Raw genomic sequence first — 14,780 nt, 5'->3', positions numbered from 1 at the left:
TGCTAGTGTAAAAGGTTTCATCAAAACCTGGCATAGAGAGTATCTAGTAGCCTGGAGGATTTCCAGGAACCCTGGTTGAATATAACCTAGGACAAGACATCTGAAAGTATAATCACTGTCTAGTGGTAGTGGAGCTTGAGTGTGCTCTACTGGACATGTGTGTGTGTGAATAAATTACTGTGCGCGCTTGTGTGTGTGTGTGTGTGTGTGAGTGAGTGTCTGATTACTAATTAATAGAAGGGTCATAGGGTCCTCTGTCTCTCCCCCACAGCAGCCCACACATGCCCAGCCTGCTTTGCATAACACCACCAGTAGGAATGTGAGGATTGTTGGGTCAGCAAGCGGTGACATCATACATAGCAGCATGCAGCTACAATGCAGCCCCAGTCCCTGTTTCCTCTTGATTACATCAGCCAAGTATTAATGTCTACAGATAAAGCCATGACACACTCCACCACAGCTTCCTGTGAGCACACACACACTTTTTGGGAGATTCATACAAACACACTTCAAACCCTGAGTAGATATAAAATGACTCACTGAGTCCAGCCAGTCTGCCTCATGTATATTAGCCTTCCCATACATCCTTTTCTCACACGACAGGCAAGTAATACAAGCTCTCTTCTCAGCAACCCAGTTCTGAGTATGAGAGATAACCTCTCACACACGACAGGTGTCTCCTAACTGTGTGTGTGTGTGTGTGTGTGTAACAGGAGATCCTCCGGCCATCAGACAGACAAGACAAGAGTGCACCTGTGGGAGTGGCCGAGAGCTCTGCTTCTGGCATTGCCACGGTTACCAAACACAGGGCATGCCACGTGGTTGGTGGAACCGGAGCAGGGCAGTCAAAAGAGGACAACACTTGAAGACGGATGCCATGCCAGAATGTGACAAAGTAATTCATAGACACAGCCCAAAGAGTGTGTCAGTGTTGGGACAAAGCCAGAAAAACAGAGCTCACAGCTGTGGAGTCTGAAGATATTATGGTCCTTTTCTACTACACGACCCAATGGTGTTTAACAAAGGACACACATCTTGAGGCCAGACGCAACTGTCATGCCAACAGTTTCAATACAAATTCTTTCCATACTTTTACTGAAATTAAGACTACTGTAAGTTCCATGTTTAAGGCTAATGCAGCTTTACACTAAAATGACTGTTGATCTCATTTCCCATGGAAGGCTCTCCGCCACCAATCTAGACAGAAAAGCAATCCTACGCTCATCTTAATTCATCGTCAGCAGTGTACAACAATATCAACAAAAGATCTCGGACTCATAAAATATGTTCTGCCAGGAGCGTTGAAGAATTGACCCTCAGCTGATATGAAGACAAATGTGTGCCAGTTCAGTGTTAGACCTGCATTCACCTGTAGTGAACGACACAGAAGCGAACAGAAAGAACATTAAATTGTCAAATGAATCCGGATTTCATCATTTGTTTTTTGTTAGAATCTGCCTTAGAAATTAGAACGACATAAGCAACTATTACTATTTACTTAAATTCAAACCCTCTGAAAACAACAGTTTGACAAAGACAGCCAACAGAAAAAGACACAAAGCAAACTTCCAAAAAAGGGAACAAAAGCCCCAAAACTACTCGCCTTCTTAGTAGAATCCAACCATCTGTCTGGGTCTCTGTGGTGCTGTGAAAGAAGAGCAAGATGAAGAGAGAGAGAAACAGCCCAGTCACTGTGAAAGAAGAGCAAGATGAAGAGAGAAACAGCCCAGTCACTGTGAAAGAAGAGCAAGATGAAGAGAGAAACAGCCCAGTCACTGTGAAAGAAGAGCAAGATGGAGAGAGAAACAGCCCAGTCACTGTGAAAGAAGAGCAAGATGGAGAGAGAAACAGCCCAGTCACTGTGAAAGAAGAGCAAGATGGAGAGAGAAACAGCCCAGTCACTGTGAAAGAAGAGCAAGATGAAGAGAGAAACAGCCCAGTCACTGTGAAAGAAGAGCAAGATGAAGAGAGAAACAGCCCAGTCACTGTGAAAGAAGAGCAAGATGAAGAGAGAAACAGCCCAGTCACTGTGAAAGAAGAGCAAGATGAAGAGAGAAACAGCCCAGTCACTGTGAAAGAAGAGCAAGATGAAGAGAGAAACAGCCCAGTCACTGTGAAAGAAGAGCAAGATGAAGAGAGAAACAGCCCAGTCACTGTGAAAGAAGAGCAAGATGAAGAGAGAAACAGCCCAGTCACTGTGAAAGAAGAGCAAGATGAAGAGAGAAACAGCCCAGTCACTGTGAAAGAAGAGCAAGATGAAGAGAGAAACAGCCCAGTCACTGTGAAAGAAGAGCAAGATGAAGAGAGAAAACAGCCCAGTCACTGTGAAAGAAGAGCAAGATGAAGAGAGAAACAGCCCAGTCACTGTGAAAGAAGAGCAAGATGAAGAGAGAAACAGCCCAGTCACTGTGAAAGAAGAGCAAGATGAAGAGAGAAACAGCCCAGTCACTGTGAAAGAAGAGCAAGATGGAGAGAGAAACAGCCCAGTCACTGTGAAAGAAGAGCAAGATGGAGAGAAACAGCCCAGTCACTGTGAAAGAAGAGCAAGATGGAGAGAAACAGCCCAGTCACTGTGAAAGAAGAGCAAGATGAAGAGAGAAACAGCCCAGTCACTGTGAAAGAAGAGCAAGATGAAGAGAGAAACAGCCCAGTCACTGTGAAAGAAGAGCAAGATGAAGAGAGAAACAGCCCAGTCACTGTGAAAGAAGAGCAAGATGAAGAGAGAAACAGCCCAGTCACTGTGAAAGAAGAGCAAGATGAAGAGAGAAACAGCCCAGTCACTGTGAAAGAAGAGCAAGATGAAGAGAGAGAGAAACAGCCCAGTCACTGTGAAAGAAGAGCAAGATGAAGAGAGAGAGAAACAGCCCAGTCACTGTGAAGAAGCAAGATGAAGAGAGAGAAACAGCCCAGTCACTGTGAAAGAAGAGCAAGATGAAGAGAGAGAGAAACAGCCCAGTCACTGTGAAAGAAGAGCAAGATGAAGAGAGAGAGAAACAGCCCAGTCACTGTGAAAGAAGAGCAAGATGAAGAGAGAGAGAAACAGCCCAGTCACTGTGAAAGAAGAGCAAGATGAAGAGAGAGAAACAGCCCAGTCACTGTGAAAGAAGAGCAAGATGAAGAGAGAGAGAAACAGCCCAGTCACTGTGAAAGAAGAGCAAGATGAAGAGAGAGAGAGAGAACAGCCCAGTCACTGTGAAAGAAGAGCAAGATGAAGAGAGAGAGAGAGAAACAGCCCAGTCACTGTGAAAGAAGAGCAAGATGAAGAGAGAGAGAGAGAAACAGCCCAGTCACTGTGAAAGAAGAGCAAGATGAAGAGAGAGAGAGAGAAACAGCCCAGTCACTGTGAAAGAAGAGCAAGATGGAGAGAGAGAGAAACAGCCCAGTCACTGTGAAAGAAGAGCAAGATGAAGAGAGAGAGAGAGAGAGAAACAGCCCAGTCACTGTGAAAGAAGAGCAAGATGAAGAGAGAGAGAGAGAGAGAAACAGCCCAGTCACTGTGAAAGAAGAGCAAGATGAAGAGAGAGAGAGAGAGAGAGAGAGAGAGAGAGAGAGAACAGCCCAGTCACTGTGAAAGAAGAGCAAGATGAAGAGAGAGAGAGAGAGAGAAACAGCCCAGTCACTGTGAAAGAAGAGCAAGATGAAGAGAGAGAGAGAGAGAAACAGCCCAGTCACTGTGAAAGAAGAGCAAGATGAAGAGAGAGAGAGAGAGAGAGAGAAACAGCCCAGTCACTGTGAAAGAAGAGCAAGATGAAGAGAGAGAGAGAGAGAAACAGCCCAGTCACTGTGAAAGAAGAGCAAGATGAAGAGAGAGAGAGAGAGAGAAACAGCCCAGTCACTGTGAAAGAAGAGCAAGATGAAGAGAGAGAGAGAGAGAAACAGCCCAGTCACTGTGAAAGAAGAGCAAGATGAAGAGAGAGAGAGAAACAGCCCAGTCACTGTGAAAGAAGAGCAAGATGAAGAGAGAGAGAAACAGCCCAGTCACTGTGAAAGAAGAGCAAGATGAAGAGAGAGAAACAGCCCAGTCACTGTGAAAGAAGAGCAAGATGGAGAGAGAGAGAAACAGCCCAGTCACTTTGAAAGAAGAGCAAGATGGAGAGAGAGAGAAACAGCCCAGTCACTTTGAAAGAAGAGCAAGATGGAGAGAGAGAGAGAAACAGCCCAGACACTGTGAAGAAGAGCAAGATGAAGAGAGAGAGAGAAACAGCCCAGACACTGTGAAAGAAGAGCAAGATGAAGAGAGAGAAACAGCCCAGACACTGTGAAAGAAGAGCAAGATGAAGATGGAGAGAAACAGCCCAGTCACTGTGAAAGAAGAGCAAGATGAAGAGAGAAACAGCCCAGTCACTGTGAAAGCATACGTGCTACACTGCTACCTGATCCAGTAGAGTGAATGACAGCCCCACACACTCAACGCGATGGAGGGGTGGAGTGGGGAAGGAGAGAAAAGTGAAATGGTGCTGCCATTCTCTGTCGCCCTGGAGACCAATGCTCTTTCAAAGAAATCGACCAATGACAAACACCGGCGATTGTGTCGAGACAAAAAAGTCACGACTGCCATTCCCTCAGCAGAAAAAACACAGAGCGAGAGAGGGAGGGAGAAACAAAAAGAGAAAATGAGGGAAGAATTAAAAAGGGAAAGACAGAAGAGACAGAATGACCAACAACAACAAAAAACTGAAAGAGTGAAACAGAGAGAAAGAAGGGGGATGAAATGGAAGCCAGTGAGTGACAAAAGGGGCCAGGCAGTGAAGAGGCCACCAGACCAGTCTGTCCTTTCTCCATTGTCCTCCTCATCTCTGCTCGGGGGGGGGGGGGGGGGGGGGGGGGGGGGGGGGGGGGATATCTGACCCTGTATCAGTGGTTAAGAATAAGAGTCTCATATCCTCCCTGTATTTTCCACGGCTGAGAGGATCAATGCTCTCTCTACACCACTGTGTGAGCAGGATGATAAGTACTACAACTTCAGTTGGTCCCATGTTCTGAAACAGCTGAACATCCCATTATATCTGTTGTTGACACGTCACCATTCTGGTGCTGTCGACTGGTCTGCTGATGATAACACTGTCACCGGTGGCTGGTGTACCATGTCATTTGATCAAAATTAGCACTTCAGACGGCAATGTGACTGACTTACGAAAAGTGCTGTGCACAGAATGAGATCATCCACACTTTAGAGGACACCGCAAAAAGTTAAACAGAGTAGCCCTGATTTCCAAAAGCTAATGTGCAGGGCCTAGGGAGAGTGAAATGGATGGACTGAACAGAGAAGATTTCAAATATATGGCACTCACACATCCAGTCACCTTTTCAGCAACACTTGAGCACAATCAGTTTCACAACACAGCCTCAGCTTACTAAATGACCCCCCTTCAGTGGTAAATGCTCTATTTATCCCGAGCCAAAGCATTTACCATGTGAAAATGGCCCTATTTCCCTGCTGTGACAGTCGCTATGACAGGATTGCTGATTAACCACCAATATAGTGTGTGTGTGTACACATCAGACATAACAGAAAGGTTTAAACAGCTAGGATTGATTTATTTGAAGTGGGTAATGGGGAGTTCTGACAGGAATTAACTGCTCTGTAATAGCCCTGTATTGGCTGCTGCATGAGGGTTTTAGTAATAGCTGTTCCATGGATCTCATCTAGCATGGATATTTAGGCTACACAGATACAGCAGCAGGCATAGATAAAGCACCTAGTCTATTTCAAAATTAGATGTATACCCAAAATGAACCATCAATGAGCTATTGCATTGTAGCCTAATAGCACTGTAACAAAATAAAATTGTATTTGTCACATGCTTTGTAAACAACAGCTGTAGACTAACAGTGAAATGCTTACTTGTGGGCCCTTCACAACAATGCAGAGAGAAAAATGTAAAAAGAACAGAAAATTAATAACGAGGAATAAATCCACAATGAGTAATCATAACTTGGCTACATACACAGGGTACCAGTACCGAGTCGATGTGCAGGGATACGAGATAATTGAGGTAGATATATATACAGTTGAAGTCAGAAGTTTACATACACATTAGCCACCTTATCCTGCACATGAGCTTTTTCACAATTCCTGACATTTAATCAGAGTAAAAATGCCCCGTCTTAGGTCAGTTAGGATCACCACTTTATTTTAAGAATGTGAAATGTCAGAATAATAGTAGAGAGAATGATTTATTTCAGCTTGTGGACAGAACTGAAAAAGTGTGTACAAGCAAGGAGGCCTACAAACCTGACTCAGTTACACCAGCTCTGTCAGGAGGAATGGGCCAAAATTCACCCAACTGATTGTGGGAAGCTTGTGGAAGGCTACCCAAAATATTTGACCCAAGTTAAACAATTTAAAGGTAATGGTACCAAATACTAATAGAGTGTATGTAAACTTCTGACCCACTGGGAATGTGATACAGTGAATTATAAGTTAAATAATCTGTAAACAATTGTTGGAAAAATGAATTGTGTCATGCACAAAGTGGATGTCCTAACCGACTTGCCAAAACGATAGTTTGTTAACTAGAAATGTGTGGAGTGGTTGAAAAACTAGTTTTAATGATTCCAACCTAAGTGGATGTAAACTTCCGACTTCAACTGTAATGTTATTTTGATAAGTTAATTCATACCATTTAATCCTTCCATCTGAGGACAAAAAAACAAAATACAATACTTTCATTCATGCAAAAACGTTGGTTACTAGGCCTAACAAAAATGGTTGCTATGCAGGCTGGCTAAGTCTTCTCACTGAGCCAACTAAAGCTACAAACTCTACAGCTGGAAGGGCAGCAAACACTACATTTTCCTCTGTTTTCATAGCTTTTCTACTGACATTTAATTGCATATATTCATGATAATAATATTGTTGCATGATTTCTGGATCAGAAAAGTTTGTCTTGTTCATTCACAGCATTCTCTGTGGGGCGAGATCAAATTGTAAAGGTAAATAGCCTAATAGCTATGGATCTGACATGCTATTTTAATGAGCCTAATGTGGCCTAACAAAAGTAGCCTTATAACATCCTAGTATGACATCAGCCATTTCAAAATCATAGATCATTGTAATCAGAGACGGAACAATGAGGCATTGTGTGTGAGCAATGAGCAGTACGTTCTGTAAATATTGTGTTCCAGTAAAGCACAGTGACTGACTGACAGTAGAGAACCTGGAGCTGACAGGAGGAACCAGAAGGTGGTTTGGCTGTGTTTTTAATCGGCCTTTCAATCAGTGGATAACATGCGAATCACAGCTCTGATAAGGTTGTGGTAGGAATACAGGCAGGTCCAAGTACACCAACACTTCACATTGTTATGACTGGGACAGAGGAAGAGAGTGAATTGAGATGCACCCAGTGAGTAGCATAGTTGTGGCAAAGAGAACAGGAAGTCCTTCTTTGGATATTTCCCCTACTGGGTGACTGGTCAACAATGACATCATGAAGTTGGAGAGTGTACTGATGTGGGAGTACGCAGTGTGGGTTCATGCCCATGAGGGGAATGCACTCTGTCTACCCCAGCTAACATTGTTTAAGGATGAGAGAGAGAGAGTGTGTGTGTGTGTGTGTGTGGGTATTAAGTGCTTTCTCCAGTTGGTACACAATCTTTTTTGTTTTCCCATGGAGAAGCAGCTGTACAGATGATTAAGTATTGGGGGATTCAGGAAGGAAGAGGGGAGGACGAGGAAGAGGGCAAGGAGGAGGCAGACACAATTTTGTTTCACTACTACAATATTACAATAACCAATAGACACTTAGGGAGGGAATTCATTTATATCATGGGAAAATACAGGTTTAGGCCAAACAAAAGTACAGCTCCCAAAGAAACAGAAGATACAAACATGGCTCAATTCGCACAGCAATATTCTTGATTACAGAAGTCAACTGTTACATACACTCCTTATGTAAGGGAGTTGGGGAGGAGCAGAATGGCAGAGAGCACAACAGAGGGGATCCTAATGCCTTTAGTGATGCTGGAGGCATCATACTGCACACAAATCAAACAATGCTGCCAAAGCATTCCAGCATAGTACACACTACTGCCTGCCCTCAAAATACTAGAAACTGCATGTCTTGAGTGATCACATTTCATGTTATAATAAAAGGTAGCTTAAGCAAACACAACAAATACAAACAGAGCAGATTACTACATTTTCTATTACAACATAGGCTTTTTGCTTGCAAGCCTACAACACAAACAGAGAGTCAACTAAATGAAGCTAATGCTGAAATATTTAAATGGTAGTATTCCACAGCCAGCTATTGAAGTTGGCTTTTATACTGGATGTAACTTGTCCTAGGCTACATTCTTCTCTATTAGACACTCAACAATAATGACTGCTGTTTTCACACAGAAGACCAGTACAACAACTGGCACTCTCATTGCTATGGCAAATTATTTCTTTCATGGGCAAAATCAGAAACACCATGCACTATTAAATAGTTCTTAGACTAACTTTAGCTGTCTTTACCTCTCTAACAAGCACTTAGGCCTAACGGATGTCACACTAAATCATAATTTCAATGTAAAAAAATATATATATTAAAAAAAAAATCAAAGGTAACATTCTTTACAATTTACAGATGGGTTGGTTCACAGACTGATATACATAAATCACCTGAACTTTGAACCTTGTTAGAGCTAGTACAACTTGGAAATCAGTGATGGAATGCATCCCATTCAATACGCAAATATCAAACTGATATTTACATACTCATGCAAATATGTTAATGTAGATTAAAATAGCTTGCAAGTGCCTCTTGATTTCCATAGCCTACTCGAAGCGCCATAATGTATCACAAACACACACACACACACACCGAGGGAGAAATAAGTTGGCTAGCATGGCTAACTTAACATTAGCTGATTAACGCGAATGTTTTTGTGAAGGTGTTTTACCAATGTTGTATCTTACCGGTTTATAGCAATTCGGTGTAAAACGACAGAGGTCCTCGTCTCTTATTTCAGGTGTATTCTACTCCGGTTGTTTTGCCATAGAGCGCATGGTGCAGTTGAATCTACTCTCCACTGTCCCTGTCAGCGACTCTCTACAAATATATTCTGCACATGCATCAGTCCTGCTCACGCCACTGTAAACAACAGTCTGATTGACATCTTAAAGAGGCAGTATCCAATGATTTGGCGGACATGTAAGAAAAACGTTTTTTTTCCCTGATTTTGATGATCTCATAACGTTTGAGCTATTTATCGTACCTGTCTCATGCCTTTAACATTATCCGAGTCCTATCAACATGTTCAGCCCTTCTCCCGGGTCATGAGTGTGAGAAGGGGTCCAGCTTTTGTCAAATCAACGTCAGATTTGAATTTTCGCAGCAGGTTAGGATAATTTATGCAGCAGGTTAGAATAATTAAAGTAGCAGGTTAGGATAATTATTTTAAGGTTAGGGAAAAGGTTAGCTTACATAACATTTTTTGGACGTTAATTTAGTTAATTTTACAAAAGCTGGATCCCTTCTAGCCATGACTCCTCTACCGCCAGTTAGTGTAGCCGCACACACTTACAGAGGTTGAGCTATTTGGTGATAGCAAGACAGTTCGATGTAGGTTACTTTAAGTTCTTTCACAGTGACAAACTGAAAGTTGTACAATGCTTCAGTGAGTTGTCTGTGATGTCAAATTGTTGCAAGTTGTAATACACTTTGTGTAATCCAATGGTATCTGGCATCTATGGCCAAATACATTGCAAAGAGTAAACCCTAGCTAGCATCTCTTTTAACATCACTACTCTAGCACTAAGCTAAGCTACACGTACATGCATTGACTTGTTGGCTATTTCCTTGAACATTATCTTGATCATTATCTTTTTAATGCTTCGAAAAACATGCACTTAAATTGTTACAGCAAAGATTTGTGCAGCTGCCCACCTGAGATAGGCCTGGCTACATGAGGGCCAGGGATGGTGCCACAGAGAGAATGGAATTCAAAACACCTTGCTAGCTTGTATGTAAGCCAGCCATATATATATATATTTCCCTATTTCATACTTTGGCATAGGGGTGATGACTAGGCCTATAATAGATTTACCTATTTTGTGCACCTACAAAGATTATATCTCAAATCAAATGTTATTTGTCATATGTGGCGAATACAACAGGTGTAGTAGACCTTACCTTGAAATGCTTACTTACAAGCCCTTAACAAACAATGCAGTTTTAAGAAAATAGAGTTAAGTAAATATTTACTAAATAAACTAAAGTAAAAAAATACATGTTAAAAAAAAGTTACACAATAAAATAACAATAATGTTACAGCGGTACCGGCACCGAGTCAATGTGCGGGGGTAAAGGTTAGTCGAGGTAAATTGTTACATGTAGGTAGGGGTAAAGTGACTGCATCTGACAAATGTAATCATGAGTCCAGAGTGCTTTCCAAATAAATGTCTCCGGGTGAACAAAATCTAGTTCCGAGTTCAAAATGTAATGTTGGAGGCCTTATTTTTCACTTTCAAACCTGTCTGTGCACCTAAACTGATTGGTACATGTATGATGTACAGTAAAAGATCCCAACAGCTCCTATTAATGTTATATGATTCACGCTTCTCTTGAATTTAATGGAATGGAATGTCCCTGTGGGCAGGATTGTGTTCCATACTGTACATGTCTGAACTCATAGGCGTATCCAACACAGGGACCCAGTTGAGCTTTATTTTTCCTAGAATGGAAAACTAACAAGCCTCCACCTAAAGTAACAGAACAAAGCAGGCAGCTTCCTCTAATAATTATGTCTTAATTGCACACACTTGGCAAAGGTTCTGGTATGTCAGTGAGTGCATATCTGCTATACAGTCCTGTGTTGCTCAGTTGGTAGAGCATGGCGCTTGCAACGCCAGGGTTGTGGGTTCAATTCCTGTGGGGGACCAGTACAAGGGGGAAAAAGTATGAAAATGTATGCACTCTACTGTAAGTTGCTCTGGATATAAGTGTCTGCTAAAATGTCAATATAATTAGGCTACTCATTTCTTGTTTGGCATCAGGCGCAGGATGCAAGTTTGTGCATGTTTGTAACTTAGGCTATGCTGTTACATACACTACTGTTCAAAATTTTGGGGTCACTTAGAAATGTCCATGTTTTTTAAAGAAAAGCACATTTTTTTTGTCCATTAAAATAACATCAAATTGATCTGAAATACAGTGTAGACATTGTTAATGTTGTAAATGACTATTGTAGATGGAAATGGCAGATTTTTTATGGAATAACTACATAGGCGTACAGAGGCCCATTTATCAGCAACCATCACTCCAATGTCAGGTTGTGTTAGCTTATCCAAGTTTATCATTTTAAAAGGCTAATTGATCATTACAAAACCCTTTTGCAATTATGTTAGCACAGCTGAAAACTGTTGCTCTGATAAAAGAAGTAATACAATTAGCCTTCTTTAGATTAGTTGAGTATCTGGAGCATCAGTATTTGTGGGTTCGATTACAGGCTCAAAATGGCCAGAAACAAATAACTTTCTTCTGAAACTCATCAGTCTATTCTTGTTCTGAGAAATGAAGGTTATTCCATGCGAGAATTTGACATGAAACTGAAGATCTCGTACTACGCACTGTACTATACCCTCAACAGAACAGCATAAACTGGCTACCCCTGGCTATCTGAAAATGAAAACAAATAAAACAAATTGTGCCATTTGGTTTGCTTAATATAAGGAATTTGAAATGACTCATACTTTTACATTTGATTGTAAAGTATATTTTAGCAATTACATTTACTTTTCACACATTTCTATGCTTGGGCTGCCACTATAAGCATGTTATTATCAGAGTAAAAAGGTTCATGTTTGCATGCTACAGGCCCACTGAAGCTAGGAATAGTGTGTCCCAATCTCTGAGATATAAGGCGGTATACTTCTGGGAAAGAATCTGAATATTTGAATGCTGTGATAAACTTTTAAACACTTAGACAACTTGTTTGTGCTTTAGATGTCTGATAAATGGAGGACATTATAATTAGTACTGTTTACTTTTTAATTTGACGTGAGCCTAAACACCCTTCCTCCGCCCTCTAAAGAATATCAATGTTCTGTTGAAAGTCATCTCTTGGGAATCAAGACGCAGATTTTGGGAGGAGTTGTGTAGTGGTATAATTAGCTATTTAATTTGATAGAGTTAAAGCATCCTCCTTCCACCTGCTGCCATACCAGCTGTGTCAATTGTCTAGCAACAAGGTTGTAATGGTAGCATTCCATTCACAGTAACCCAGGGGCAGGAGGGTCAAACTAATGTACCCACACCCTGACTTAAAGTCTGTTACCAGGCCCTTTACTACATTCTCTGTCATCTGTATGTAGTGGTCAGCTCATTGCATAGCAGCCTTGTGTAGTGATGCAGGGCTGTTTTATGGTAATGACCGTTGACATCAGAGTGCAGTGATGGTGGGAGAATAAAAAGTATAAAACCTGCAGGCCATATATACAGTGAAACTAGTTTCCCTGGTTGGTTTAAGACTAATGACTGGTGAGCAGGGACAAGCTCTCTACAACACAGATTCCAGTCAGTCACCACCAGCTGGAAGTGTTTCTCTCTCCACAGTCAAATTACACACCTGAGGCTACTACCTGGACCCAGGAGCTGCCCCTCCAGCTGTCTGCAGCATTGATCTCCCTTCCTCTCTCACACACCCTACAAGGCATCCCCTCTCAATCCACTCTCTCTCATCACTAGCAGGCAGTGTGGATGATTGCCATTTGGCCAAGAATGTTAACCTCGAGAGAATTAAATTATCTGGTTAAATGAGATGAGCAGTAAGTAGGCAGTGAAGTTGATGAGGCTCAACAGGAAGCCAGTTATACAGACCGTGTCAGATACAGCTGGTCAATGCACAGGTGCATGATGGAAATGGATGCTCAGATAGGATGGCAGCAAAATGTATCAGATAAATCAGGCAAGTCAAACAAACAGCTTCTTTGTGTTATGTAAGTGTAACAGTTTCGCTTCAGTCCCTCTCATCGCCCATACCTGGGCTAAAACCAGGGACCCTATGCACACATCAACAACAGTCACCCTTGAAGCATCGTTACCTATCGCTCCACAAAAGCCGCAGCCCTTGCAGAGCAAGGGAAACAACTACTTCAAGGTCTGGCGTAGCATACTGTATATATCTCATTGCCTGCATCCGTAATCGGTCTGGAGTCAAACGACCACCCCTCATCACTGTCAAACGCTCCCTAAAACACTTCAGCGAGCATGCCTTTCTAATCAACCTGGCCCGGGTATCCTGTAAGGATATTGACCTCATTCCGTCAGTAGAGGATGCCTGGTTGTTCTTTAAAAGTGTATTCCTCATCATCTTAAATAAGCATGCCCCATTCTATTTTTTTTTAACCAGGAACAGATATAGCCCTTGGTTCACTCCAGACCTGACTGCCCTTGACCAGCACAAAAACATCCTGTGGCCTACTGCACTAGCATCATATAGCCCCCGTGATATGCAACTTTTCAGGAAAGTTAGGAACCAATATACACAGGCAGTTAGGAAAGCTAAGGCTAGCTTTTTCAAACAGAAATTTGCATCCTGTAACACAAACTCCAAAAAGTTGTGGGACACTGTAAAGACCATGGAGAATAGGAGCACCTCCTTCCAGCACTGAAGCTAGGAAACACTGTCACCACCGATAAATCCACGATAACTGAGAATTGCAATAAGCATTTTTCTACGGCTGGCCATACTTTCCACCTGGCTACCCCTACCACGGTCAACTGCCCTGGACACGCCCAAGCCTCCGCAATTTCTCCTTCACCCAAATCCAGATAGCCGATGTTCTGAAAGAGCTGCAAAATCTGGACCCCTACAAATCAGCCGGGCTAGACAAACTGGACCCTCTCTTTCTAAAATTATCTGCCGAAATTGTTGCTACCCCTATTACTAGCCTGTTCAACCTCTCTTTCGTATCTTCTGAGATCCCCAAAGATTGGAAAGCTGCCGTGGTCATCCCTCTCTTCAAAGGGGGAGACACTCTAGACCCAAACTGCTACAGACCTATATCTATCCTACCCTGCCTTTCTAAGGTCTTCCAAAGCCAAGTTAACAAACAGATCACCGACCATTTCTAATCTCACCGTACCTTCACTATGCAATCTGGTTTCCGAGCTGGTCATGGGTGCACCTCAGCCACGGTCAAGGTCCTAAACGATATCATAACTAGAGGTCAACTGAATAAGATTTTTCAACGCCGACACCGATTACTGGAGGACCAAAAAAAAGCTGATACCGATTAATCAACCGATTTTTATATATTCGTTATAATGACAATGACAACCTACCGATCCTCGACGATGTCATTTACAAAATACCCTCAACACTCTACTCAACAAATTGGATGCAGTCTATCACAGTGCCATCTGTTTTGTCACCAAACCCTCATATACTACCCACCACTGCGACCTGTACGCTCTCATTGGCTGGCCCTCACTTCATACTCGTCGCCAAACCCACTGGCTCCAGGTCATCTACAAGTCTTTGCTAGGTAAAGCCCCGCCTTATCTCAGTTCACTGGTCACCATAGCAGCACCTACCCACAGCACGCACTCCAGCAGGTTTATTTCACTGGTCATCCCCAAAGCCAATTCCTCCTTTGGCCACCTTTCCTCACAGTTCTCTGCTGCCAATGACTGTAACAAACTGCAAAAATCACTGAAGCTGGAGACTCATATCTCCCTCACTAACTTTAAACACCAGCATTCAGAGCAGCTGTACATAGATCATTGCACCTGTACATAGCCCATCTGTAAAGAGCCCATCCAACTACCTCATCCCCATACTGTATTTAT

At 42.4% G+C, this 14,780-nt stretch overlaps 1 protein-coding gene across 2 annotated transcripts in view; it reads right to left on the bottom strand.

Annotated features, from left to right (window-relative positions):
* The window catches only part of LOC109867643 (ras association domain-containing protein 8-like), a 49,988-nt gene extending 40,740 nt beyond the window's left edge, over positions 1 to 9,248 (bottom strand). For both annotated transcript variants that reach the window (XM_020456893.2, XM_020456894.2), the window contains exon 1: positions 8,906 to 9,248. The gene's annotated coding sequence lies outside the window, so the exon portion shown is untranslated. The remainder of the gene's footprint in view (positions 1 to 8,905) is intronic.
* Between the last annotated feature and the right edge of the window lie 5,532 nt (positions 9,249 to 14,780).

The sequence above is a fragment of the Oncorhynchus kisutch genome, linkage group LG22 (assembly GCF_002021735.2).
Source record: "Oncorhynchus kisutch isolate 150728-3 linkage group LG22, Okis_V2, whole genome shotgun sequence".
NCBI lineage: Eukaryota > Metazoa > Chordata > Actinopteri > Salmoniformes > Salmonidae > Oncorhynchus > Oncorhynchus kisutch.
Note: the sequence above shows the minus strand (reverse complement) of the source record. Positions and strands in the feature narration are given on the sequence as shown.